The following is a 26,934-nucleotide window of genomic DNA, read 5'->3' on the forward strand; positions in this document are numbered from 1 at the left end:
TGAAGAAAGGGATACCTTAGAAAAAGCGGAAGTAGCGAAGAAAAAACCCACGTGCGACAGGAATCCAATAAATAAAAAAAAAGTTTTCGTAGAGTGAGAAAAGCCGCATAGTTTTGTAACATCAGACCTTCTATGCTGCTTCTACTTTGAGGCGGTGTGGGTACGCATTAATACTAAGTGTCGAAAAACCCTAGAGCACCGCACGTGCAGACGATATCGCGCAAGAACGATGCGCCAGAAGACAGCGGGAAAGTAGAGTCGTCTGCTCGTCGGTGCCCGACGAAAGCAGACGACGCTATCATTTGACGTCTGCAACTCTACGCCTTCTGCAACATCGAAGCCGAAGATTATACGGGCGCCGCGCCGGGTAAATACGACGATCGAGAAAGAAAGAAAGAAAGAAAGAAAGAAAGAAAGAAAGAAAGAAAGAAAGAAAGAAAGAAAGAAAGAAAGAAAGAAAGAAAGAAAGAAAGAAAGAAAGAAAGAAAGAAAGAAAGAAAGGGAAGCGTTTCTTAGCTTAGCGGTCCGGTGAACAGGCAGGCGAGGCCAAAGTGGCGATCGCAATCCATTATTTTGGCCGAGAAGCGTGATCCAGCCGCCTTTTTTTTTTTTTTGTCCCTTACATTTTTTCCCCCTGACAAACAAATGGCGACAGAGACGAATATCGTATACCGCATGCAATTTGCCACGGCTTATTGGTATATCGCCCGGGAAAAAAAAAAAAAAAACGACGGCCTGTGTATACACACGTGTATGCACAAGCGGAGAAAGCAAACATTGCGACGACCAAGCAAGGACGCGGCGCACTGCCCGTATCACGGTGTAAGATGTTCATTCATGTGCTGTTTTTTTTTTGTTGTTGTTGTTGTTCAAAGACAAGATTTTGAGCTGCTTGAAGGAAAATACTGCGAGTAAGCATTCGAGGTAAAGTTTCACCAAGTGGTTCTCGCCGATCAATAATCGCGCGAGGCTTTATGAGGAAAAGCCCCTTCACGATTCCGAATCACGACTAAACAACTATAGGTTGTCTGAAGATTCCAACAGATATCTGCGAGCCACTTGCAAGACGTGAATGTGTTCGAACAGGCGTGGTCCACGTAGCAGACGATCGTTACTCCATAGAGCAGCATGATAGAAGCTTACGTGATGGAGCTGTCTTTGCGTTTCTGCAGCCAATTGAAAATGTACGGGCGCAATGGGCATACCAGACGACACTCACTCGGTCTAGGCGCAACAGACGTAATCATGCAATAATAATAATAATAATAATAATAATAATAATAATAATAATAATAATAATAATAATAATAATAATTGTTGGGGTTGAACGTCCTAAAACCCCGATATCAATATGAGAGACATCGTATAAAGGGGAGTTCCGGAAATTTTGACCACCTGGGGTTCTTTAATGTGCACATTTAATCTGCTCGTAAGCACGTAAACACACGAACATTTCTAGAGGCCACTAGCAGAAGTACGCGCTGTGACTAGTCGTATAGCAGTACACAAAAGTTGCAGACGTGTAAGCCCTCTAAGAGAGGCACTTTTCGTATAGCTGTGAATGCCAGTTGCGGAATTCATCGCTCTTACAGATGCATTTCTCGAATATGGGACTACATGCCAGTTTCAGCGCTCCAACAGACGCACTTCTCGTTTATGGCGGTACGTACCAGTCGCAGACCTAAGCGCTCTAACAGACGTACTTGATTTGATTGATATGTGGGGTTTAACGTCCCAAAACCGCCATATGATTATGAGAGACTCCGTAGTGGAGGGCTCCGGAAATTTCGACCACCCGGGGTTTTTCGACAGACGTATACTTCTCGTGTGTAACGTGCACAGCAGTTGCAGACGTATACGCCGTTGAAGTGACACACTTCTCGCGTATAACAATGAAACTCAGCCACAGAGCTAAGCGCTCTATATAGAGGACGTGCTCCCCGTATAAGTCAATGCGGCCAGTTACAGACTTAAGCGCTCTAACGGACGAACTTCTCATATACAGCTGCACATGCCAGTTGCAGACCCATAGGCACTCTAACAGACAGCTTCTCGTATATGGCAGTGCACACCAGCTGCATACGTATAAGCGCTCTAACAGACCCAGTTATAAACGACGCATAACAACGCAAACTACTTACACACGATCATTCCACAGGTCACATTGGCGACGTGCGCGACCTAACAGACGTAATGCACATAGCAGACGATCGCTAGCGTGATTGGCCATTGGCAAACAGCTGATGCTCAGGCAATGTGATTATGGTGGCGTGTAGCGGTTAGTTACACTGTGAAACATAGATTACGCGTGTTCAAGGACAAGTGAAAGCAAGCCAGCATTTACAGCCGCGCTGAAAAGGCGACAGCGTGCAAGCCCACAGTATACGCTCAGCAAAAGTAATAGACGGTTGCCAGTTGGGAAAACGAAACACACAAGCATATACAATATCTGACGCAAAAAAAATTATTGCTACAAACACCTTTTCCTTCAAATAAATCCCAGGCCATGGCTTTCTGAACACAACTGTCCATGACGTGCATGCTAATTTGCACGGTCAGTTTTCTCGCAAGGCTGTGGACACTCTCAGTCAGCTGCCTTGAGGAAGCAAGACCAGGTAATGTATGAGATGGATGTAGGCGATGAAGCCGGGGAAAACTTTGCCTACTGAGTCCGCTGCCGCAATCCTTGATGGGGCGTACGATCCACGAAGCTCTCTAGGCCATGACACGACATTCAATTACATGCGGGCGAAAGAGCTTCCACGAGACGCTTTCCTCCGAGGTACATATACATTACAGACCTCATTACGTACACAAACGAGCACGATATATAGTTATTTACCGGGAGAAAAGACCATGGTCTACTCCTCGGATATGGCTGGCTAAACGACGACGAGAGCGACGACAGGACAGATCCAGGATATCAAATAAGCACACGCGCATAGCAGAGACAATTTGGCATATCGTTGAGAGGGAAAAAACCACGCAGTGTGCAATTGCGGGTGGTAGGTGGCGCGCTCTAGCGGGAATGCCCGAGTGACGCATATTAGGAAAAGACCTTCGCATGGAGAAATTTCCTTGACGTGCAATTCTGTGTCGACTATACACGTTGCATTGGTCCATGAGCTACAGAGCTAGGCCTAACGTGGCGGAATATGATAGGAGGATAGAAACGCATCGTTATAAAGTAAGGGCCCCCGTCGGAAACGGCAAGCGGAATTGTTTAAAATAATAAATAAATTTGAACTGAATGAGCACAATTATTTCTAAGTTATGCATTCTAGAGAAAGCTCATTGCTATGTAATGAATTCAGCATACATAGTTAGGGCAACGTGTTTTTCAATGCTCGTGGACAGTGTTTTTAAAGGTTCGACATAGCTCAGTTTGATTCAATGAGTTGCATCAAATAAACGCGTTGTATATTTTCAGACTCAAACAAATGTGCTACATTAAATTACGTACATTGGCTGTGCTGATCCAGCCAAATACTTCAAATTTCCTTAGAGACAATGTATTCACAGATTCAACTGGATACCCCATATTCAATAAAGAACATTGTATGCACATATTGAACTGAATATTTCCTGTTCAATTATGCACACTGAATTCAAATATTCAACTCAGTACCTTCTATTCAATGAAATTCATTGCAATCACAGAGCTAAGTGAATATCCTAATAATCTTAAATAAGCAAGGTGTAATTACCTATTTGAATGAGGACCTTCATTACAACCAATTAAGTAGTGTACGTACGGATGTATTCAATTACTCACATTGTATGCAACGATTCAATTTAATCTGAACAAACATGCCGCAGCAAACGCAGCCGCATATTAACGGATGCAACAATGAAACCTCGTTAACGGTTTTTGTACGAACACACCAGGTATAATGAGTGTACACAAGCTCGGCACTTTTCCATGTCTCCGTACGCCGCATCGTGCGGCTAACAAAAGCAAAAGAAATGTAGGTTAATTAGCGAGCCAAACGGTACGCCGTCCTTCCGTTACGACTTTTCATTAAGAAGAACGGTAAAAGAGACACATGTACACGAGTCACGAAGAGGGCGGAGACGTAGTCAAACTGCGGTATAGCAGTTGCCGAGGCGAGCCCTTCGTCTCAATGAAGAAGACAAAGAAGGGAAGTAAGGCTGGAGAAAGCGCTAATGATGCCGCTGCTCTGAGCTAGGCCTAACGACGGCTACTGCGGGGGGTTTGGGTGGAGTCACTTTCCACAGAGGCAAAGACGACGTCTGAAAAGGAGACGAAACAAAGCAGCGGCGAGTGCCGCGCGACTCCATTACGTAATTGGAGTGCTGCGTGAATGGGTTGCCCGTATAGCAGCTACAAAGACTGCTGGGATAGGTCGCGAGGGCTGATGCTTTATTAGGCCTAACGTAGTAAGCTAAATAAGTATGGCTTTTTATAGTCCTGTCGGTGGCTTTGCGCAAGCGTCAACTACATTACTGATTAGAGTGTTGTATGAATGTGCGAATTTCATAACCGCGTAGCGGTTATGAAATTAAGCCTAGGGATATAGATTGCGAGAGTGAATGAGTTAGTAGGACTAAGGTAGCCAATGATTTGGACTTTTCTGTGACTTATCGCATGCGTCTACTACATACGTAATTGGAGCAGGAGCCAGCGATTTTTTGGGAGTTGGGATGTGTGTCTGTATGTACTTTATGCATGTTTGTGCGTGTGTTTGTATGCGAGCGTGTGTACATATATGCAAGCGAAATTGAAAACGTCCGAAAAGTATCCCCCCTTCGCCCCACCCACCCAACTCCATGGCACCACCCCTGGCTATGCCCCTGAATTGAAGTATTGTATGAATAAACTGTGGGTAGCGGCTACGAAGACTGCAGAGATAGGTTGCGAAGGCTGATGTTTCAGCAGTATAAGGTAGTGAGTAAGTCAAATCACTCTGTTATGGAGGCAAAGCTGATAAGGCCAATTGGTGGCCTTGGGCGTGCGTCAGCTGCGAATGACGTGGAACGCCGGACGGTAATTTGAATGAAGTAACGGCATCTGCAGTTTAGTAGGAATTGAAACAACGATTCTCTATCATAGAGCTTCAGTACCATTCTTATATCGCCATTGGCTAGCACTGCCGAATCCCATGCCCCTATATAAACGATTGTTTATATAATGCGATGCTTCTGCTCACTTTATGTTGCCTTCAATAGAATGTCAATACATATGCAAATGTGAATGGTTCATTGTACCTTTAGAAAGTGCTTAAAAAAGACTAAAACGCAATATTTTCCCCTCCACAATTCCTGAGAGTCAATGCAACGATTTCATTCCGAGGTATAAACTTTAAAGGTGAACATCTTTGACAGATATTTGTCTGGCTTGGTGAACTTTCATACTAGTAACATAAACTCTCCAGCCAAGTTATAGTCCGAAGATAAAACTTAAGACTGTAAACTGACCCGACGTTTCGGGCCTCCCTAAAGAGGGACCGAATCGGTCCCGAAACATGGGGTCACTTTACAATGAAAGTTTCCTTTCTGAGACTATAACTTGGGTGGGGAGTTTATGATATTAGTGTGGGGTTTAAACTGCATTTCAACAAAATGTCTGTCGAAAAACGAGCAACACTCAATCGAAACGCAACAACACAGTTCCTACAGCGACATTGTAACGAGGTAGGCGCGTAGCTCGAGCAACGCCGAGTGCACAGAGAGGGCTAATGAGGAGGCACTTGCCGTCGCTGCGATTCAAAGCGGACGCTACCGCCATCAATCCATCCATCCATCAATCTCCGTAAATCAAGCACGCAGGGCGCGCGAATACTTTCGTACGCATACCGGACGCTGATAACGCACGCAGGCGAAAACAGACACGACTGTATACACTGCTACTACTACATACGCAGTTGCGGCGACGCCTCAGTGGCCTCAATCTGCATGCATACCCCGGCCAAACTGCGTGCACGCAGCAGAAGCGAGTCGGCAAGAAGGACACAGAGATGCGCCGGCGCGCTTTGCCTTTCCGGCATATTTCTGCGCCCCCTTCTCTCGTTTCTTGCAGACGGCGAGCGCGAACTAGTTCCGTGCAGCGCGGCAGAAGAGTGCCACCTGTTTCTTAGCCCACGGAATCGAGAGAGAGTCGAAGGCACGTGGTATCGGAGCGGGAGAGACGATGGACGCCGCCGTGAGCGGTGTGTATGGGGTATGCACGCAACAGTACAGTAGGCGTAGTAGCAGAGGCAGGAGTAGAGGTGTAACGAGTGCAGTCTGTGGTAGCACGTATAGTTCGCAGTGTGTAGCGTTTCGCCGACACCGCCGTCCTCCCCTTCTCCGTTTTCGTTTTGTTTATTTTACTTTTATAGCTCTCTACGCGGTTTCTCGCGCGTTTACGTACGAGGGCGAGAGAGAGAGCCTCGCCGGTACGCTACTTTAGGTACTCGTGTGAGATAGAAAGTAGGCAGCTTTCGGGATATATCCAAGCGCGCACAAATGTTATGTTATACGAATTCTTGGCGCCAGTTGGGAGGTGCTTGAACGTGATTGGTCCGTGTGTGCCTTCGGAGAACTATGAAAGAAGCCTGGTACGTCTTTCGTGCTTGTGTGAAGTGAAACTAATACGCGTTCCCAAATGTCTGCCGAGCAACTTCCGCGTGTTTACTTCTGCATTGACACGCAAGTTATGGCAGTTTTAATTATCGTTTCCAGCAACAACCTTTCCGTGCCGAAGGGAGGACGGAATCGCGCACACGGCTATTAACATATCGATAGATCGATCAATCGATCAATGAGTCAATCAATCAATCTTACCTATGCACGACCCCATGAATAAAAAAAACAAATACAAAACGTCACGTTTTAACAAGTCGACTGTTCCATCTTCTCCAGCCACTTTTCCCGGGAATATATATGCCTCTCAACCAGGCAATCAATCGATCAATTAATATTATGTAATACCTATTTATGTACCATATAACCAATTATAAAACGAACACCCCCAAGCAGTCTGCTCGGGCAAAATTTTCGCTTTGCACCAAGGCCTATACCGAAGTTGCAAAGAGCAATTATAGAATACATGAAGGTGCGTGAATGAGCGGTGAATCATTACCGTAATGTTCTCTCGAGCTCTCGCGATTTTTCATTGGAGTTACCAAACATAACTTGCTCGAGGCCGACTTCCGTGATTGGGTATAATCGAATACGTCACCGGTGACGTACATCTTAAAGTAACCAGTGTGAATACTTCCAGCGACCGCCCTGATTCACAGAGGCGACGCTCCAGCGAATCCAAAGTTACGTTCAATGTAAAATTAAGCTTACATATATTACGTACCGAAGGCGTTTTCGCAATCAATAATACCTCGTCTTACGCTAAAATCAACCTTCATTACACATGAAAGAAATAAAAGCTCTCCTCTCCCGATGGTATCTGTGATATGAAACTCAATGGCACCACTGAAAGAAGATTCTCTTCGCATAAATTCAAGCGTCGTGGCAACAAGCGACCACCACTCCATTAAAGCCAACACCCTCCGCGTTACTTCATAGAACATTCTGTAAAACAGACCGGAGTGAAGGGGTGTTCCCAAGGTCGAAGGAGCGAGTTCGCGCCAAAAACCGGACAAAATGCGCGCCAAGGCAACCCCAACAACTTACGATTCCCGACACACGCACCTCGACAATCAAGTCGCGCATGCGCATCGCAGCGGAAACAGAAGGCAGGACCAATTTGGCCGAGACGCTAACAAATTCGTGACAGCAAAACCCTCCCAAAGAGCTTGTAGCCGCACGTATCCTCTAAGGTCGTTAAAGAAAACGGCTTAACAATAAAAGCGAAACGGAGTGTCCATTGTTTCACAAGGAGCATCTGTCTCCTACGCATGGTCTGTTACTTCTTCGTTTGTACCTTAGTTCTTGTTATTTTTAGTCTTTACGTTATTAAGCCTTTTCCCGTTAAGCGTTCCGTTAAGTAGGAGCTCTAGGCAGATCCTTTTATCTATCGCTTTAAGTGTCCCGGAAGACCTTGACAGTGTCCACAAGGCAGCAACGCGTGCTCGGCTTCTTTTAGAAGGCCGGAGTGCGCATGCGCGGTTCGAAGCGATGCAGACGCTTACAGAAACAAAAGGAAGGCGTACGTAACTAGCGATAAGAGTAAAATCGATAAAGCGTGGCATGTATAGCGTACGCACAAGCGCGAGTGTCGAGCTCGAAACGTGATCGATTAATATATGCGCGCGCGTCGACTAGGCCGATTCCAGGCTTCCTTTCCAAGGACGTCGTCTGCATCTTGAGCGGGGACGCAGAATAGTTGAACGCCCGGTTTCGTCTGGAACGAGCACGTGTGAAGCAGACGACAGCCTGAAGCAGAATTCGTCCGGGACGTGCATGCGAAGCAGACGACCGCCTGAAGCAGAGTACGTCTGGAACGAGCTGTGAAACGGCCGAGTGTTTGAAACGGAAGTCTTCTGGAACGTGTTCTGAAGCAGACGACCACCTGAAGTGGAATTCGTCTGGAACGATTCCGTGAAGCAGACGATCCACATGAAGCGGAATGGACCTGCAACAATGACTATACATGTATGAAGAAGAACCATTGGACGCGTGGCTTCGTCTGGACAACGCCTCTTGGCCTGGAACACGCAGTGAAGCAGACGATCTACATGAAGCAGAATTCACATGTAACGCGCCGCGAAGCGGAGGATTCCATGGAAGCAGAAGAGTTGGACCGTTGGACGGTGTTTGTTGTCTACAACGTGCTCTATAAAGCAGAACGGTCGAACGATTCGGTTAGTCTAGTATGCAACGCGCTACGATCAGACCTCAGTTGATCGTGGCTTGTCTGCAACATATGAAGCAAACGACAGAAACAAGAAAGTTGAAAGTGTGCGTCTTTAACGTCGTCGCCTGGTAAGTGACAAACAGACGATGGAATCAATACAATATTTCAAGAGTTCTTCTGCAAAGTATGCATAGGACGACGGAATCGAAATGTATAGTCGACGGGCTTGTCTGCATGCCCGAAAGAAGAAGTCGATGGAAACAACCCGTGCCAGACAAATCGTTTCAATGTGAAGCAGACAATGCCAGAAGCAGTGTTCTACAGTTCGGCTGCAACATTTGACGCAGACGACATAAGCAGATCAGTTAATCGCACAGTCTGCGACTTGCCATGCGTGAAGGAGACAACACAAGCAGAACTGTCGAATAAAATAGCTCGCCCGAACGTGTTAAAAGCAGACGACGAATGCAGTACTTATGTATAGGTGTTGAGTTAGCCGCCTGGTACGTGTGCTTGTGTCGATTAGCAAACGAAAGGAAATCTGATACGGTGCACGCGCTTACGCTGAATGCCAGGGAACGTGCGTCTGCAGTGAAATGAGTTGATACCCATGTGCGCAGAACGCGTGAAGACTTGTTCAAGGTTGCGCGAGGAAAAAAACCAGAAGGCAAGCAGACGATTCGTGTACACGTTCTTAGCAGACGTATTAAGTGTGACATACGCGTACTGATTTGCCGATGATGCAACCCGAAGGTAGCGTCGGATTCTCACACGAATACAGAGTAGCCAGACTGGTGCATGAGAGCATCAATTCAGGAACAAAAGATGACGCACTTTAGCTTCCTGATAAGGCACTCCCTCACGTGTGCATGTGCTTAGCTAATTGAGGTCAATTCCGATGCGCGGGATGCCGCGGCAATCCCAAGGTCACCGTCTACTTCTGCTACTTTTACGGGAAGCAGACGGCTAGCAGACGACACGTGTGCGCAACGGAATCGACGAAGCCGTGCGAGTCGCGTATACTGTTCAGCGATTACGAAAGGCGAAACGCGTGTGTGGAGCAACGCGCACCTCTTCATCCAGACGTGAGAGTATAATCTAAGCCTGATAAGAGACATTTGATAAAATAGACACGTACGAAGTGTATACCCACACATAGGTACGCATGGGCGCGCTCATGTAACAAATCGCGCCCTCTTTTATGCAGCGCCGTCTGCAACGTGATGGTGCTTAAGCAGACGATACAGTAGGCGACATAAACTGCGAGTTTCATAGCGTTCCAGCGAATGGCGTAGTACGGGCACCATTTTTGTGAAATAACAGGGTTACATTTCAGTACTTGGTTCTCTACTATGGTAGAACACAAGCCTCACTTTAAACTGCTCTGAACAACGACACAATGAAATATATTATAACACTTTGCTTTTAACGAATGGGCTGTCAAAGTGTCAAAAGTTTTGCGCGTGCTCTCGAAGCTACTGGTGGTTACGATACGGCAATAAACGGGGCTTTAGACAATCACTTGTTAGGAACTGCTTCCGTCGCGTCGTTCTCTTATTCGGTTTCCACAATAATTGTACACGCAGGAAAATTTAGTGACATTGTGTGGGGCCCATAGATGTCGCAATATCAAAGGAAACGGTCGGAATATTTCTAGCAATACCACGTTTAATGGGGTGTCAAATGTAAGAGTTCGAAAAGCTCGTCCTGCCTGTATATAAACCAAGCAGGCTTTAACCCCTTTGATTTAAGCTGACTTAACAACCACTGGACGCACCTATGGGTCTCTCTCTCTCTTTCTTTCTTTCTCGATGCTCTCTTCTAACCTTTTTCTCCCTCCATGCCTGGAATCAGACCTCCATCTCCACGTTCTTGGCGGCACAACACTTCAGTTGCTACAGGCAACCAAGACAGGCACACGTTTTTATCCAAGCAACGACAACATGCGGCATGGCAAGAGAGAGAGAGAGAGAAGAAATTGAGAGAAAGGCAGGTAGGTCAGCCAGGACTGAAGCATCCTGTTTGTTACCCTGCATTAGGGGGAGGGGGTATGGGGAGGAGAAGGAAAGCGAAGCGAAAAAAGGAAGCAAGAAAAAAAAAAAGTCAGCAGACGGGCTATAAACCTCTTCAATATGCCACCACCACGCAAAATGTTCAATAAGACCTCGACTGATTTTTTTCTCTGCGAAGACAGATCGTGTAGGCTTTCGAGCACTGACTGTTCTGAGAACAGTCTGTCGTCAAGGCGGGCTATAACAAAGGAGGTTATACTGAAGTTTTAGTATAACCTCCTTGGCTATAACGCAGCAGCCAGAGGCAGTTTGTGCGCGCTGCAACGAGGACAGGTAAAAAGAACATGCTACATCGTTTCATAGCTGCCGCAATGCTCGCAAACAGCACTGTCTTTCATGCCGATTCGGAAGGCAAGAAGTTTTGGTGAAAGCGACACCATGGTATACGCAAGGTAAAACTACAAGCGAACTCAATAAAAGATCAGATTGTCTCATCTTCTACGTACAACGCACATCGCATACAACGTCCAGTACGAATACGGACGTGACAGCGCACCTCCGATGGCCGGCGCCGGGTTTCTCGCATACCCCAAAAATGTGCGTTTCAAGTGCTTCGTTGCATTCGATACGCCGGTTCAGTCGAAAGGGTCTTCACGCGAGGCGTAATTATACTCAAACGTTCCACGGAGGGCCTGCCCCAAGACGCGCTGGGGTGTTCCAGCCCTAAAAAACAACACTCGGAATAGAAAATGAGATCACGCGACAAAACGAATTGAGTAAACACGCGCGGGAGAAAACACACAGAAAGGTGGGCACGTAAGCAAGTATATATACCCCTGTTTGTCGTATTACGGAGGCGTCAAAATTTCGCGGGAATCGTCACCGAAATCGTCACAGTCAGAGAAAGGGTCGTGTGTGCGCGGGTTTCGAACTTTCAACGGAGTTGAAATCCACCCCGGCCACCCCGCTGCCGCCGCACCCTTGCATGCGCACATGCGCGCGCACGCATACAAAAACCCGCATGATCATATAGTGGTTACCCCTCCTTCCTCTGTTCACCCTACTCCCCCGCCCCCGCCCCCCACCAAAGAAAAGTAATGAGCAATATTTGACCACGCCTCTGTTTGGGGGGGGGGGGGGGATGGCAGGACCAACGTTTCGAGAACGACCCTCACAATCAATTACTCCACCTGCTGCAAACGATGGGCTCGAAAACGACCTTCAAGGACGGCGACAATACATGTAAGAAGGCACAGATGAAATACAAAAGAAAAAAGAAGTAGGCAGGACCTTTCGCACAGCTATCTATCCATATCCCTTTGTAGAGGCAAACAAGAAACATACCCCTCCTTCAGCCAGGTGGATTCCATCACGAAGCAAAGCTGCCGCGCCACCTGTGAGCAATTTCATTTTTCTTTTCGCTTTGTGTTGTTGTCACCGGGCGTCCTTTTTGTCTCTCGCCAAGGCCGACGTCGACAAAAGGAATTAGTTAAAGGGACGCGATACCGAATCCGGATGTCTTGGGAAGAGAGACGACCTTCGTTGGCGCGCGCGCCACGTTCAGCGGATGTGCGAACGGCGGCGCACCGGGACCGCATACCTGAAGTGTGACGTTTCGGACCGCGGAGAGCACTTCTGTTTCAACGAAAGCGGGACAGCATAGAATTCGAGTGAAAGCGAATCACAGTAGCCGAATAAAAAACTTATACAAGCATCGAATATAGGCGGAATACGGAACAAGCACTTACGCTCATAGGCGCGCATATAGAAAAATATTTGTCTGTGTGGAGGGGAGGGGGGCAATAAAAGGAACTCATTCGTTTTTGTCACACGGCACAAAATTTGTCACCCGTTTTTGTCACCCGGCACCTTTACCAATTGAAAAGGGGTTTATTGGCGACTGTTGCGACGGTGGTCCTACGATGAAAACACGATCGGGAAAGAGCAACGGTCAAGCAGATGCCGGCGATGATCAGCACGAGCCGAGCGAGAGAAGCCCAACACCCAGTACCTAAGCGGTGGCGATGTTGCTTGCCAACGATGCGTTTTCTTGCCAATAGTAATATCCGTGAACATTACGCCTTAATCCGAACATAGCGGGGAACACACGGTTAATTTCGACCAACTCGGGTGTTCTCTAATGTGCACCGAAATCTATATAGGCACACGACCCACAGGTCGAGGGGTCGAATCCCAGGCGCGACGGCCGGATTTTCGAAGGAGGCGATTACGCTCGTAGCACGTGCACTTAGATTTGGATGCGCATCAAAGAAGCAAGGGTGGCCGAAATTTCTGAAGCCCTCCAATATGGCGTCCCTCAGTCAAACAAGAAACATGCGTGGTTTTAGAACATAGGAGTGTGGCAGCTTGGGCTACTTGGTATGGCATGACGATAGTTATAGCGCGAGAACAGAACAGCGACACAGAGACAAGAAGGACACGAGCGCTCGTGTCCTTCGTGTCCTTCTTGTCTCTGTGTCGTCGTTCTGTTCTCGCGCTAGAACTATCGTTTAGAACAAAGGGTTGTACAAAACAATCATAGAAATTTATAATCACACGGGTGTTCCTTTGCATTTTGCTATCCATTTCATCTTCAACATCAAAACATACTCGCCGCCATCAACCTATAATTGAATGACGCCATATTTTACGCGAACAAATTCAAGTCAACTTTTATTCCCTCTCACCATGACAGACTGCAATATTTATTTAATTCTTGTTTACCGTAACATTGCAATTGTTTTAAACGGTATCAACTATGCTTATATTTGCTTCGGTTGTTTCTTATGTGCCCGCACCCTGCTGGGACCTGTATAAACTCCGCAGTACTGAATCAGAAGAAAGAAAGAAAGAAAGAAAGAAAGAAAGAAAGAAAGAAAGAAAGAAAGAAAGAAAGAAAGAAAGAAAGAAAGAAAGAAAGAAAGAAAGAAAGAAAGAAACGTGGCCGTCATGGCCCGGGATTCAAACCCGCTGCCTGGGACTTAGTTGCGCGACAGCGTACCTTTACTAAGCTACCAACAGCGGGCGACCGTTTGCATTGTTAAGCAGTGAAGAACCCGTAAGCGCCACCGTCTCTTTCTAGCATATGCGAAGGTACAAAAGCACCTCTTTTATCGGCGTTACTGTCACCTGTAAAGGTAGCAACGAGAGGCTTCTCAGGCAAAAACGGGCTGCGACCGATAACCTCCAAACGTTCTCTGGAAGCATATCTTAAATCGCGCCATTACACTGCTGGTCGAACAAGTTACCATCAAAGGTGTAACCTTTCGATTCGACCTCACTTAAACGTTCTTATGTCTCCGTGATTGATTGATTGATTGATTTGTGGGGTTTAACGTCCCAAAACCACCATTTGATTATGAGAGACGCCGTAGTGGAGGGCTCCGGAAATTTTGACCACCTGGGGTTCTTTAACGTGCACCCAAACCTGAGTACACGGGCCTACAACATTTCCGCCTCTCTTATGTCTCCGTGACGACGTCATCTCGTGCCATTGTTCGCGTGAATGATTTAGAGCGCACCGATATATTTATACTTAGCTTCATGCATGCATTCCATGCACTGACGCTTATGGACCCTCGGATGACCGCATCAGCGACTTTTTTGTGCGTGTTATCACTACGCGTTGATGGTCGTAAAAAAACCAATATATATTTATGATAACGCGATCATGATCTCAAGGCCAGATCCTCCCGTTAACGACAGTAGACGAATGACATTGAGGAATTCAACCTCGTTCTTTAAGAGAGGGCGCGCCAAAACGGACGCAAGAAAGAAGAAAAGACACCACGAACACTGACTATCAACTCGGTCACAGGGTACGCGAATTGAACTCCAGTCGAGATAACAGTGAAGACGTTGGCTTAGCATGATAAGAAACGGTTTATTCACAATTCTATCACTTAACTTATTCGCGCATCTCTATACATAATTCACAAAAAAACACACCACGTGACTACCACATTCTAATAAAAAAACAAAAAACAAGAACAAAGCAGCAGCCGTAATATCAGCTGTTGTACGTGCGAGAACCACGACTCGCGATATTAATATGGCGCACGTCACAGCGGAGGACTCGGGTAACTTACACCAGCTGGGGTTCTTTAAAGTGCTACTCAATGTAAGCGTTACACGGGCGATAGTTGCAGCGCGAGAACAGAACGACGACAAAGAGAGACAAGGACACGAGCGCCTTCTTGTGTCTTGTTCGTCGTTCTATTCTCGCGCTATAACTATCGTCATGCCATACCAACTAGCCCAAAGTACCACACTTCAAAGTTACACGGGCATCTAGCACATCATGGTATCTAAAAGACTGATCGCTTCCTTCGAAAATATGATCGCCGCGTCCGAGAGCGAACCCGCGACCTTGGGGGGCCAGAGCAGTGCAACGCCTTACCGCTAATTAATAGGCTACGCTATGCAACTTCATCGCTGCCGGCGTCGAAAATTCCCCCTCCGCCATAACTCCCCACATGGTTTGTTATCTCGAAAGCAGCACCTGCAACGGCCATCCTCGCAACCCTATAATCGCGCCAACTCGGTCGCGATTGATCGCCAATTATTCTACAGGCCTTGCGCGTGTAAATATACACGGTTGCGGCGCAGATCGGCGTCTCTAACGAAAGCAAAAGTGGAGGAAATACAAGCAACATAAAAACATATATACGGTGAGAACGCGAAAGGCTCGCCTAGCCTTGGCATTTGGGGACTGACCGGAAGTGACTTCTGGCGCCCGCAGGAAGCGGCACCGGAAGTATCGTTATACACTATAAAGCTGCGCAGGCGCTCAAATTGACATGCACGGCCATCCCATGGTGTGCTTAAAATTCACCGATGTGCTCCAACGAACGTCGGGCTTTTTTTCTCTTTCTGGCAGCGAAGTGAGCCAAATTTTGCCGCATCGAAGGCCAAGCGGCCGTGACGCAACGCGTTATACAGGTGCTGCGTTTTGAAACGAACACTTCAAGTCGTTATCTGTAGAGAGAGAGAGAGAGAGAGAAGAGACGTACATATATATAGTCATTGGATTTTCTATGTTACTGTGTGGCTCAAACGAAGACAGAAGTGGGAAAGTGTAATTGTCTGCTTGTGTCCTACATTGGAATGGGCTGATGTGCGCTCACATTCTATCATTCGAATCCTCTTCTTGGCAGGTAGCAGATAACACAGAACTAAGCCAAGTTTGGACCGAAGGCCGAACTGCAGTGACGTAACAGGTGTAGCGCTTCGAAACAATACTTCAAGCCGCACGGTTGAACTACATGCACACTCGTACTTCTTATAGAAACGGCGTATGCGTTATTGTGTGGCTGAAAAATATAATAGCGCGAGATACAAAGTCGTCTGCTCGCGCCCTTCATTGGGACGGTCTGTTATTGTTCACCCGTTCTTGGCACGGTAGCAGACACAACGAACTAAGCCGAATTCGGCTTTAAGGCCAAACAAGTTTGACGCAACGCGTAAGTGCGTGTTATGAAAGAAGACTTTAAAGCCGTTATATTGGAACTATACATTTCTTGTAAGGATGGTATGCGTGGGGCTAACAAGGACAAATGCGCAAACTACAAGGTCGTCTGCTCATGGTCTCCGTTGAGATCGTGCGCTATAGTTGTTAGGCTGGGAAGGTATAGCAGACGACACCCAACAAAGCCAAACTGGGCTGGAAGGCCTAACAAAATAGAGAGAGAGGAAGAGGTGAAAGGAAAATATAGGGAGACCTGATGGCCAAACAAATGTGACACAGCGCGTTGGTGGCGTTACGAAACAAATTATCTCGGACCTTTACCATATTACTTTTTGTGGGGCTTTTTCGTCTTCGGGGTTCAACGAAGACAAAACCACGAAAGCAGAATCATCTGCTTGAGGCCTCTTGCTTCAGTTGACATCATCAATTTTTTCCTGGCAAATAGCAGGCGACAGCTAACGATCTACGAGCCAAATTTTCGGCTAGCTATTAGGACACGTGCATTAGAGTGACGTAACGCGAGGGTGTGCGTTCTGATACTACATTCAATCGTTTATCGTAAAACTAAGCACCATTTACTGCAGGTAAGTTGGCCTCCCTAAGGTTCACGAATATAGAAGCGCGAACAGAAAGTGGTCTGCTAGATACGCATGGTAGGTGTAGCAGACGACAGTTAGCTGAGACAAATTTGCCTCCAATGCAGACCAAGAGGGAGGCAATATATATACCCGACGGACAACGCAGCACAGCTGACATAAAACCAGAGAGGGAGAGATAAGTTCACAGTAAACGCAGGGAGGTTAAGTACGTTGCCCACGGTTAGCTTCCCTACACCACCTGAGGAGGAAGGAAGAAGTACAGTACCATATTATAACTTCCCGCACTATACTATACTTTATAAACATACTTGTCTGTTAGTTCTCATTATTATTGTATCTAACAAAGAAAACCAGCCCTTAAATTTACGCTTCTTTCATTCAGTTGTACTATAAAGCTCATACATGTCAAGTGAGCTCACATAAGCCTCTTACGGTTAATGTTATGATCGAAGGATATGCTGCAATGAGTTCTAGCATCCACCAACAGAAGTACTTCAGAGTGTACGGCACTGCTAGTCTTAACAAGCAGCGCAATCAATATGTTGTTCTTGGAAACCGACTTCCGTGATCGTCTGCCGGGAAATCGTCTGCTCACCAACCATAGAAGGAACAGAAGTCGATACATAGCCTTCACGAGTCGTTTATGATTCCACGACGACGATCGACTCGAAGACAACAACGTCTGCGGCACAGGGAAAGACGCAGGCTTGCCGCAATCAATAAATGTGTTCTATTAACCACTTAGAAATCGGTACATCCGTGACCGTCTTCCTAGAAGAGTGCGCATTAACCGCCGAAGGACAAATCCTAAGTTATCCTTTTACACGGTCTTTAGCGAAACGTCCGCAATGCCATAATTGCGCGTGCATCTGCGATGCTTGAAAACCATCACAAATTTGATAGTCCTACAATCAATATCGCATTAACAAATAGTCTGCATCTGTACAATCCCAAAGCGATCGTCTGGCTGGCGACAAAAGAGATCGTCTGGTCGCACACTGCAGACTACAACGTTGCAGAAGTGCAGACGAAATGAAGGCACGAAGCCGAAGTCTACCCAGTGCGCGATTAAGACTTCATTGCTGGCATAGAAAAATTAATACAATTTCAGGATTTTCACATGGACCAAAAGCACGTGAACACCACGAGGCACTCCGTACAGTGGGGTACTGCAGACTGATTTTTATCACCAAGATTTCTTAAAAGGGTACTGACGCCTTTTGCAAAGCTGAGTTTGCTCTTTCATAGAAATATCTATACAGAGATGTCTCTGAGGAAGCGCGAAAGCTCAGTAAATTCTGGGAATATACTTTTGACATCAAAGTCAGTTTTCACATTGCACATCTACTGACTTAGGCACATGGCGTGGCGTCAGGCAAAACTATTAAACTTGGTGACTTGACGCACCATGACGACCAATTGTGGTGAGGTCGGGAACCAGAACACGCAAAGCGGCTGGATGTGCGTCAGCAACGGAAACTATGAGCGTAGCAGCCGTGCAAACGTCACGATAACTTGCTGATCACGTGAAGAAAAGCTGACGTGCCGTGACTTCATGGCACGGCGGAAACCGAAACTAACAGTTGAAAAAAAAAAAAATGAGGCCACTTCCGCCCCCTAAGAGTCGAGCCCGAGTCCTCGAACATTATAAGTGTCACGGCTACTACCATATCCATAGAGTCCCTACGGCGGGATATGCAGAACTAACAGCCGTCTGCTCTTATGAACAAGGGCAACAACAATACTAATTACTGTTCGGGTTTTGCGTCTCAAAACCCCGATAGCATTACAAGAGACGCCATAGTGGAAGGCTCCGGGAGTTTCGACCATCTTGTGTGTTCTTTTTTTATGTGTACCTGAACCTAAGTATACTTGGACTCCAAGCGTTCTCGCCTCTATCCGAAAATTCGGCCGCCGCCACCAGGATTCGCTCCGGCAACCTTCGGTTCAGCAATCGACCCGCACAGACCACCGCGGCGGGAAGGAACAAGGAGAGGAAAACGAAACAGCTTCGCCACTTGTTTCCGAGCGTCCGCACTTATGCACACAGTCGCGCGCGTAAAACCCCGCATTTACATTTAAAGTGCGCGCGCATGCCGTATGAGGCGGTAAATAAACATAGCGAACAACTATTCTCCTTTTTTTTTTTTCCCAGGCGACGCGGAGATAGTTTTAGCTGGACGTATACCGCTCGCTACCTTAGACTTTTTTTTTTTTTCGCAGCGGGCGGTTTTGCCGTACGGCAGTCGTGACGGGGTGACGCAACTCGCGTTTACACGTACGAAAGGGTGGCCGCGAACAACAGAAGGGGAAAAAAAAAGGTGAACCATAGAGAGAAGAAAACAGGTCAACCTTGAACCCCTCATTGCCGCAGCGCGATGCTGCGACAAGGTTGAGTAGAACGAACTAGGCGTTCCGTCTCAGCTTTTTACTTTTTTATTTTTAAATCGCATATAAGCCAACGCAAGCCGCATCTCCGCAGGCTCTTGAGCAATAAGGGTAGAGGCTCGCGGAACAGGCATTGATTGAGAATGTAGCCTTTGAGGGTGGTTCTTGCATGCGTTGCCTGTGGAGGAAACGTGGAGAATTAACAAGAAATGATGGCGGCTTCCCACTAATTGTGCCGAAGCTGGAGGAAGCCCGGAGGTGGGCAGCCTTTGTTTGTTTGTTTGTTTGTTTGTAGCCTGGACACCACGGCACATACCCACTCTGTGGGGATTCGCCAAGAAAACATATAGTACCCTACGTACGGTAACTGCACTATTGCTTACCAACAAAAAAAATAACGCAAAAGAAAGGAAAAAGAAGGCAAAGAAGAAAAAAGAAACCTTTAAGTTGTTCAGCGATTCAGTGGAGCGTTAGAGAAACGGCTATGAGTGCCGTGTTTAATTTGATTGCTGCCCGGACTTGACTCGAATAAATCGCACATGGACACAGCGCGACTCATATAGACTTCGCTAATTAACAGTGTTCAGTCTGAAATACCGCCCGTTCCGAAAAAACCACGGTGGATCAGTGGCTGAGGTGCTCGGCTGGTGATCCCAAGGTCGTGGGTTCGATTACTGCCGCGGCAACACACCAGGGACATTATTATTATTATTATTATTATTATTATTATTATTATTATTATTATTATTATTCCACTGAACTGGCGATCACAAAAGCAACGATTCTACAGTGTCGTGACCACTTACTCCCTGAGGTCGTTTAGAAGAGAGAAAAAAAGAAGCCAGATTGGTTTGAGGATACGGAAGCATAAAGAGTAATCGATAACGCCGAATGAGCAGACAATCAATGAGCACGAACATTGGATAAGTCCAACACACGCTGCTATGATGATATACTAACATTCGAAGCCACAGATGGTATTTAAGTCATCTCTTTAGAAAACCTATGCCTTGAATAGTGTACGGAGGTTGAGTGAACAAAATAACTTTAGTAAAACTGTGGTAAAAAAAGAAAAACACGAATTCGCAAAATATAGGAAGCGCAAACTCTCAAACCCTAAATCGAAGCGGCAGTAGCCTAGAAAACGCTAATTTCACGCGATAGGCTCCTGGCAAACAGCTGAAGTCCTGAACGAAGTGTTTTGCACGACGAAACATTTTAAGCGCAAACACACAGAGCAGGCGTATTCAAATAGAAAGAAGAAAGGGTATCGTTCGGTATCATTTCGTCCAATGCACCTTTTCCATTTCCAAAAAATATTTCATCATAATCATCCCTATCAACAAAAGATGCCCGTAAAAAATGGTATAACAATTTGTGATGACGCTATCACGCATTGTAATATCAAGGGAAGAAGATATTGAATGCGACAGGTGCATTCCATTAAGGAAATCCAGCTTAATATTCGGACCTTCCGCCAGCCAATCATTTTTTTTCCCAATATTTTAAACGTAAGCGCAAACCTGAACGGAAATGCGAAAGGAAATGGGACGCATTTCCCGTCATCCAAGCTATTTCCGGCTACGCAATTGGACGATAAGAAATCTTCACTGCTAATGTCTTCCATCAGTTACCTGACCTCACTTACGCTTTAATTGTAAAACCCCATACACAGAGTCGTCTGCTACTCTACGTCTGCGAACCAACGTTCTGCCGTGAATCGTTCTTCTGCAAGTATAGAAGACGGCAAACGCATTAGAATTTTAACTTCAGATTTCTTGAACTAAACAGGCGTGCATAATTTATTGCGAGCCAGGCGGCATGTACGATCACATTACAGGACGAAGTAGCCACCGGCGTCAGTTAGGAGCGTACTTATAAAAAATGCATCTATGCACTGAGCAGGCGTACAGAAACGATTGATTCATGAACTTAGGAAAAGAAAAACGAAAAACATGCGATGTCTAACATAGCCGTTCATTACACGATTCACTATGAGACGGCGTTGGACGCCTTCTTACTCAAGACGCGCGCTCATTAGCCAACAGACGTGCATAAACATCTGGATCGTTTGAGTAAACAAGAAAGAAAACCAATCAGAACACACAGACGAGGCAGACGATCGACATGCGCTTACATAATTTAAGCATAAGCCAAACAGCAAATGCAAGCATAGACCTGCATTCATTAAATGAATGGACGTACAGCAGCGTCTGGATCGCTAGCTCAGAGCAGACGACAGAGAAAAAAAATCCTATCAGACAAAAACCAACGAAGCAGACATGCGGTCCACGTGCTTTACTTATCACCTAAACAAGTAAGCATTAAATACAAGTAATTCACAGCTCAGCTAAACCGCATAAACTAAAAACAGGTACACAACTGCTCACCTGACATCTCTGAGCGGCTTCGGACGGCAGCAATCCTGCACATGTTCCGCACGAGACAAGGTGGTAGCGAACACTCCGTAGCAATCCGAATCTTCATGACGGCGTTGAACGAACAAAAAAAAAAACGCAGCAGAAATTGGCGAAGCGACAACACGCGGAGACAAGTTTTAGGTATTAAAACGAGCCCCGCACAGCTGGGAGTGGAAAGGCCTTGTCGAAGGTCATCGAAGCACTGGCACAAGCCAAAAAGAAACTACACCAAGTCGTCGTCGTCGTCTCAGTAGTGCTGTAGTCCGGAGGACAAGCGTCCTCTAGACCGATCGCACGACCTCACGCAAAGGTTGTGTCGGTTTGCCTTGACGTCTTTCGAAGATTGGAAGCGGCGATCAGATCAACCGCGCCGATCGCGCAGGGGTCGGGTACAACAGCGCACCGGCCGGGGTACTCCGGGACGCCGACAACTTTCTTGGCACGTCACGTCGACGATTAGTACTACGTCAACCGGCCTTCTTCTCCAAGCCGACGGCGAGTACATTGCGCTTCGTAAGCACGCCGAGACATGAACAATTTCTTTTGTTTTGTTTTACTTTTCTCCAACCCTCCGTGTGGGTCGGACGGGGTCCCCTACTCGTGAGAGGCGCGCGGAGCCGAGCAGACGACGCACAACACACTCCCAGAAGCAGACGACGCGATGAGCCTGATCCAGAAACCGGCCGCCAGGGTGAAGCACACGCGCTGTTTTTTGTCTTGCGGTGAAGCCGAACCGAGCCGAGTAAAGTACCCCGTGGGCTCGCTAGACGAGAACGGCAGCAGCAGACGACCACGACAGCCGACGGCCCGCCGTCGACTGAAATGCGAAAGCAGTACGGCGCGCGGCGGCCGCTTTCATCTTGTTTTTGTACCTGTTGTATTGTTTCTTTCTTTCTCGCTAGCTTCGGCCGGCGCGCTTTTTTATCGCCAAACTAGGTTGCGGAGCGAAGGAGGAGGATGCAGTAAGAGAGGGGCAAGAGAAAGACAGACGCCCTCACCGATTCGTTCTCTCTACCTTGTTCCTCTCTATCCGTTTTGCGCTCACATACACCTCCATCGGTTTACAAGAAGGAAACGCATTTCCTCCTCCTCTCTACACTCACCTCCCTGCGCCACCTTTTGCGCAGTCTTTAAGAAAGAAAGCACTGCCCCTCCCTCCACGCACTGGACGGGGAAACGAAAGTACCCATGTACATAAATACGTCAAAGAGCGCGGTGGGGGGAAACCGGGCACCACACCTTTCGGACCGGGGAGCCCCTGAAAGCGACGAACGACTAAGGGGGTTGTTCCGCTACGCCATATTTGTATATTAGATATATACAATATCCATCACTTTCCTCCTCTCCTCCGCTTCCGTCTACGAGAAAGCATGTGGAGCAATAACGAAAAGAGCGGCGTAGAGAAAGAGATTGTCGTCACTAAAGGTTGCATGCAAAAGCAGAATACGCGAGACAGACAGACAGACAGACAGACAGACAGACAGACAGACAGACAGATAGATAGATAGATAGATAGATAGATAGATAGATAGATAGATAGATAGATAGATAGATAGATAGATAGATAGATAGATAGATAGAAGTCAATTGGCCGTGCGGCAGCCTCCTCGTTTTGTATACTGATACATTAACATCAAGTGTAGCAGACGATCATTACAGGCTTAAGATGAAACAGGTGACGCCCGGCGGAGGAGAATGGCACGGAAATGCAAGATGGGTGAGAGGGTATAGCGGATAAAACACACGCGCAAAAGTGAAACGAGATTGCGGTTGAATCAGTACGTGTGTGGGAGAGAGAAAGAGAGAGAGAAGCAGACGACGTTTCGTCCAGAGCGAGAGAGACAAGGCAAGCGAGGTCAAAGTAGCAGACGAAACAAATCGCATTAGAGCCCCGACTACCAGATCAAACACGGCCTCAGAGAGTCAGACGTCGCTGTGGGAAACGGGTGTGGGCGTACCGGTTGCGTCGTACGTAGCTTATAGATAAGTGTGTGTAGTGGTTGGTGCTGCCGCCCTCCCAAACTCGTTTATATTCGTACATCCTCCTCCTTGCACGGTGGTCGATGAGTAGCTCGGGAAGTTAGTGGAGCAGCGGAATCACGCCGCATTTGCAGCCGGGTGCGGGCACCTTTCTCTCTTTTATCGGCCGTTGGCATCCTCGTCGATGATGCGTGGCATAGGTGGCGCACGTGCGTGGGAGTCATTTCCTTTTCTTCGTTTTTTTTTTTTCTGTTGCGTACCGGACGAAATGTAGCGGGTGAATAAGCGTCACACGAGAAAGGAAGCAGACGAAAAGTAGTATACGTAAATGTAGCAGACGAAACGAATCGAAACACCGCAATCTTGATCGAAGTAAGAAGGCACGTTAGCAGTGTCATATTTACGTTTCCTACCGATTGCGTTGTGAACGAAATCGACCATCGAGTGCTTTGGATTGCTTATAAAGTAACAAAAAAAAATCCGTACGCTTTTTGTAATTGTGAAAACCTACACGAAGATCCCCCTTCGTAAATTTTGTGAGAAGTTGTATCAAACGGAGATTAGGTTGTCGTATGGGCAAGTCACGTCCGCGTATATAAGCAAACGATCTGTCAAAAAAATAATGAAGAAGGACGCGTATCTGCGCTCTTCGCTGCAAATGTCGTCTAAAGACGATCTGCCGACCGTACTACATGAGTCCTGGTCTTATCTGCGGCCACCCATGATGATGTTCTGATACCACTTCCGTCCTGTCAAGTGGCAGGACCATATCGTCGGCTGAGGGCTTTTTTCCGTGCATAAGTCGCTTTTTGAACGCGGCGTAAGAAACACTAGGATCTCTAGAATTACGTGTCTATGTATTTTTTCCAGTGAAGGAACATACCATCTAATATTTCTGTTGGGCCTCAGGCGCACTCAAGCTACTTGTAGCTCTTGGTCCGGGGTCCCTTCCTCATTTTGTACGGGACAAATAAAGGCAAATATATCAATACTTACATATTGATATTGCTCCTCAGATATCAGTAACATTAACTTTTTGATCTATACAATGTTCACAAGTGTGAACCCAGCCACCAGTTCAAGATGGCTGGGCGTTCAGCAAGTGCTTTAAGTCCTCCAAAAGACATACATCTAAAATCCTGCAAAAGACAGACAGACAGACAGACAGACAGACAGACGAACCGGTGCATGTACAGACAGACAGACAGACAGACAGACAGACAGACAGACAGACAGACAGACGAACGGACGAACAGACAGACAGACAGACAGAAATTTTTACGTTCAAACATCCCAAAAGAAGACTATGATTGTCTTTAAAAGATCAGACGGTTCCACCGATCACTTGATCTGCCGGCTAAGCGAAAATGCACGGCGTTTCAGCGAACGCTTCGCGTTTTGTGGTTTTGCTACCACCGCAGCCGGAATTCCTGGGAGTGTCCTCGTCATCGCCGCTAGAGATCAATCCGATACCCTTAGGCACCCACATGCTTTGTCCCAGTTTATTACAATTACTGGAAGACTGACTACCAATAGTAATAACTGCCGGGAGCGACCCGGAACCAAGATATGATCACGAGAGATGCCGTAACGGAGGACTCAGGGAATCTCGACTCCCCGGGGTTCTTTAACGTGCACCTAAATTTAAGTACACATCTAATAAAACGAAAGTGCGAATCACTTTCCCGATATATCACGCCGGAAGTTATCGTCATCACAGCTTTATTTATTTGAAAAAAAAGTCATCATCCTAATTGCGAGCGTCGTGATTATAACTTTGTTTTATATGTTCGTTCACTCCCCCCTTTGTACACGTGACCTGCGTGACGTTCAGTCTTTCCACTTCTCTCCTTTTTCCCTTCCCTACAGGCACTGCGCCGTGCTCCCGACCGGGTTGCAGAAATTAGGTGCCTTTTCTCATCTTCTAACCACTATACCACCACCACTATGGACGTGCTCAAGAGCCTATGAATACTACTACTACTACTACTACTACTACTACTACTACTACTACTACTACTACTACTACTACTACAACTACTTTTACTACTACTGCTAACTATTATCCCGACCCGACGACGACAATAAAGGATAAACAAAGACAGTTTCGTAAAAAGAAAAAAGGTCAACAACGTGCCGACAACGGGAGGGAAACCGAGAAACAAGTGACCGCCTTCTCCTTCCGAGAAGACACACAGTGGCGGGGGGGTTACCGTGCCCCCCCCCCCTTCTAAGCTCCACCGCCAACATACGCATACACAGTTATACGCATGCGTAACGTTCCCCAAGGCGTGGAGAATGCAAGTGCGCACGCGTCACCGTGTGCCGCTACCGCGGCAGTCGCTGGCCTCTCGCTCGTCCCAGTTCTCTTTTGCAACGCCGTGTACGCATGCATGCATGCTTGCGGCTTCTTCGTGCGTCTCCGCTCGGCTGGACTCGTGGCGAGCTGGGTGTACCGCCTTTTGGCGCACGTAACGAGACGCGGTCCAACGTCAAGATGGTAAACGTGTGTATGTATAGAGACGTGTAGGCGACGTCTCTATACAGGCGCTTATACGACTATGGCTGTGTTCCGATTTTTAGACAGCACGTATAGACAGTCTACGAAGACTGCTTAGAAGACAGCATCGAGCCCATGCTGTCCGAGAAATGGAAACACATTTAGACGGCTTTCACGCGACAATTGCGCCACCTCGCGTCGAGAAGAAAAAGCTAAAATAGACAAACGTAACAGTTGTAATTTCTGGCTTATTTCGTGTTGAAATAAAAAAAAAACAAATGAACGTTACCAACATTGAGCATCTGGGAAAGCGTCTGCTTGTGTGCAGACGATCATTCCGGCGAGATTTAATCTATCTGAGCGATTCGCCGAGCCGCCATTCTTGTTTAGACAGCAACGTAGCCTGCACCGTATTTGTCTACGATGCGGTCTTCTCGGAGCTGTCTATATGTTACCGGCTACGTGAGAACTGGAATGCTACTTAAGATGGCCACCGTCCATGTAGCCGTCTAGTTAGCCGTCTACGGTGAGTATTGGAACACACCCTTATATAGAGGGGGCGGCGCTAAGTCTGCGCAATACCTACACAAGGTCGGGCCAATCACGTCGTTGCTTAACGAGCTGGATTACGGTAACCCAGGTTTTAAGTGCGGGTGGCCGTCTCATGCTGTAGTCGGTGGCGTACCCAGGGAGTGGTACACTCGTTCCGTGCCATCCCCCCTTCCCCTGCCCAGGCGCTTAGACAAGTTTTATCGGGAGGCGGGGAGGGCCCCTTCTTGATTTCGGGGGGGCAACCCCGCTTCAAATGGTCAT

The 26,934-nt window shown here is 47.0% G+C and overlaps 1 protein-coding gene across 2 annotated transcripts in view; it reads right to left on the bottom strand.

Annotated features, from left to right (window-relative positions):
* Positions 1-26,934, bottom strand: part of LOC119179809 (protein rhomboid) — a 211,315-nt gene that overhangs the window by 64,757 nt on the left and 119,624 nt on the right. Inside the window, exon 1 of one of the 2 annotated variants that reach the window (XM_037430926.2) lies at positions 21,612-22,020. The exons of the other annotated variant lie outside the window; for it this stretch is intronic. The gene's annotated coding sequence lies outside the window, so the exon portion shown is untranslated. Of the gene's footprint in view, positions 1-21,611; positions 22,021-26,934 lie in introns of those variants that run through there. 2 annotated transcript variants of the gene reach the window in all.

Source organism: Rhipicephalus microplus, chromosome 7 (genome assembly GCF_043290135.1).
Source record: "Rhipicephalus microplus isolate Deutch F79 chromosome 7, USDA_Rmic, whole genome shotgun sequence".
Taxonomy (NCBI): Eukaryota; Metazoa; Arthropoda; class Arachnida; order Ixodida; family Ixodidae; genus Rhipicephalus; species Rhipicephalus microplus.